This window comes from Enhydra lutris, unplaced genomic scaffold (assembly GCF_002288905.1).
Source record: "Enhydra lutris kenyoni isolate GAN:26980312 unplaced genomic scaffold, ASM228890v2 scaffoldscaffold53, whole genome shotgun sequence".
In the NCBI taxonomy this organism is placed as follows: domain Eukaryota; kingdom Metazoa; phylum Chordata; class Mammalia; order Carnivora; family Mustelidae; genus Enhydra; species Enhydra lutris.
This window is the reverse complement of record NW_019154137.1, coordinates 4,925,398-4,928,539: the sequence shown is the minus strand read 5'-3', so window position 1 is coordinate 4,928,539 and position 3,142 is coordinate 4,925,398. Positions and strand designations below refer to the sequence as shown.

General features: G+C 38.1%; 1 pseudogene; it reads right to left on the bottom strand.

Annotated features, from left to right (window-relative positions):
* Positions 1 to 1,914: 1,914 nt before the first annotated feature.
* On the bottom strand, positions 1,915 to 2,832 carry LOC111157229 (annotated as a pseudogene).
* Between the last annotated feature and the right edge of the window lie 310 nt (positions 2,833 to 3,142).

Sequence of the window (3,142 nt, the reverse complement as noted above, 5' to 3'; positions counted from 1 at the left end):
TAACTAACTAACTAATTAAGTAAATAAATAAATGTGAGAAAGGAGAAAAATCTAGCATGGAGAAGAATTCTGAATATTTTTTTTGTAGATACTCCATCCTTAAGGAAAGGAAGTGTAATTCCTCATTCATTTTAAGTGTGGGCTGCACAGAGAGATTGATTTCCAGAACACACTATGGGAAAGAGGAAAAATAGAGTAACTTTATGCTGGAGAAATCTGACAAACATTATTTCAACCTGGTGGTCAAGATGAACATCAACAGTGATAAAGCATACTGACAGCACATTCCCCTGATATTATGTGATAAAATGTGTGTTAACCCTATAGTCCTAGCAGAAACACACATAGTCTAACCATGAGAAAAAAATAAAACAAATCCAAAAAAAAAAAAAAAGTAAATTCTTGATTGCCTTCATTTTTCATTCCCCTTGGATACCTGTGGGACTTTTTTATATATGTAGTCCGACAAATTCATCAAGTTTTGGCATCTAGGGATCATTGTTCATTTTTTTCCTGGCACCCGGTGAGAGAACTCAGTCTACAGATTCAAGCATTCCTTTATTTCACAGCAATTTCATTCCATCATAAAGTCAAATATGCATATATTTTTTCTGTTTCATTTCTTCTGCTTTATTCAAAAAAACCAATTATGTAATTTAAAGGGCACCAGTTTTTGGCTTTCATATCAAACTCCTAATTAGTTGTTCCTCTATGTAGGTTTTTAAAGCATTGCTTGTAACTTTCATAGGTCTCATTCATGTCTCTGACTTAGTACTCTACAATGATGTGCACTGAGTCGCTACTTCATTGAATAGAAACTGACATTAGAAAAAGTAAATTTTTTTTCTTTTGGTTTCACGATCCATTCAATACCACTGAAACACAATAAGCACTTGGATAATTTATGGTTCACCTGCCATTACTGACATTGCTTAACATCTGCAAAGCTGGAACTCAGGTAACTCCTTGTAGCATTTCCTATGTGTTTAGCCTTGCTTCCAAGTCATTTCTCTTAGATAACAGACTGAACAGTTAAAAAATAACATACATTTAAGCATACTGGTTTTTGTGCATTTAATGCTTTTGTCACCAACAAAGTGATGCCCTCTTCTTACTTTGATTTCCATACTCCCAAGTATCATTTGTATGATTTAAGGGGCATTAACAATTAAAGCTGCTCTTTCCCAAAATTCTGCATGTCTTTATTTTACAAAAATGTGACAGATCATGAAACTGTCCTTCAATTTGATTCTAAGCTTTCAGAATCTGTGGTTTTAGCTTGTGATCTTTCCCCAGTTATACTATATATGTTGTTATCTTCTTTGCTTTTAGCTCTTTCCATGAGAAGTTATGAAATCATAATGAAACTCCACTGTTTTATGTATATGTTCATGTGTATGAAATTTAAGTATAGAGATGATATATGTCGATATGTCATTTTATATATTCACGTGCATATAAATTTCATTAAAGATTTTGTCTTAACTCATTACTTCTTTTTAAGATGGAAAGATCTTCTTTACTAATGACCTCAACCAAATTTCCTTAGATATAGGAGTCAAACTCAAGTACTTAGGAGAAAACCAGTTAAAACTACATTATCCAGCAACTCATTAGTAGTAATATACTGCCAAGTGAAACAACTTGGAAAAAAGGGGGGAAGGGAGGGGAAAGGAGAAAGGAAAAGTAAAGAAAAGGAATGAAGTTGATCAAGTGAAATTTCCTTTTTAATTCTTGAGAACAATGAAATTCTTGCTTGTTTCTGCAAATTATTTTCCAAATGGGTACAAAATGGAACCAAGACAGAGAATCCCATAAGAACCCGAAGAGGTGCAACATGAAAAGCTAAGATTATCCAGCAGCAAGTATTGCAGCCTTCAGGTACCAGCTGCCTCCTATTACTGTTCCCAAGAGTTAGTGGGATGAAAATGTCTTCCCCGTGATTATTTTCATTTCTTTTTTTTTTTTCTCAGCATCTGGGCATGCACTGTTCAGCACTTTGAGAAGGTCGGATGTTTTTGACCAAATATGTGTGTGCACATAGGTCTCAGAGCACTTGATGTGGTAGTGCAGATGGTCCTGAAATGTGTGGATCAGGTTGATGGCGTTGTCTCCACTGGCACTGGTGTGGCAAGGGAACAGCCCAAAGGGAACATAGCCAATATTGTTGCCCATGGCATCACTGATGTCTTTCAGTCCCAGAGGAGGTTCCCTGTGGCTAAAGAGGATGTGAGGGGCTGTGGTGCTGGCACTGTGTCCTTCTTTGAACTCCAGCATGAACACTTTTCCAATGAGCACACTATGGTCATCCGTAAGCATTGTGCTGAAGACTACTGTGACTTTGTCCTTTTTACATTCACCATACATGGTCTCATCATGCCTATAATAGATAACTTCCCTGTTCCCTCCTTCCTTGCCCTTTTATTGAAATTCAAGAATTTCTCCAAGACAGAGACAGAAACAATTTCATTTCAACTTGCCAGCCGATAAACAATGGAACCCTTGGATGCTGGCAGATTTTCAAGGTCATTTGGCAAAAAGACATTGTATCCTCATTCAAGATTTACCAAGACACTCCCATACACCCTCTTTAATAACTCATCAGCACCATGTGCCTGAAATTCCTTGTGGAAGTTCAAAGAAATACTGACCATCAGGATTAAGATTTTAAATATGATAAAGGACTCCATCAAAATCTGCCAATGTGACTTCTACTGCTTCTGGTTTGTTACTGGGCTCTGCCATCGCGAGCTTGAGTGCGAGTGTCTCTCCGATGACTCAGCTGTTCACCTGATCATGCAGGATCAAGACCGCAGCTACCCCCACCCTCATCCCCACAAGCCTGAACCCACCTACCAAACCACCAGCGCTACCAGCAAGCTCGGCCGCCGCCAAGCTCCCGGCTCTAGCTGGCCAATTCTGCTCCTACACCCACTTTCCCTTGCTGCCCAGATGTGCAGCCCCACAGTGTCATTTCTGCTCCAACCCCTCGTGAACATGCAATGCAGGACTAATGCATTACTTTCTTGTCATTCATCATTGCTACAGGTTCAAGATACATTATCCAATAAAAGAAGAGAGCTACAAAATAGCATAGTTACACTTTGAAGAAGACTATAGTATATTCCATTACCTTTTTTTT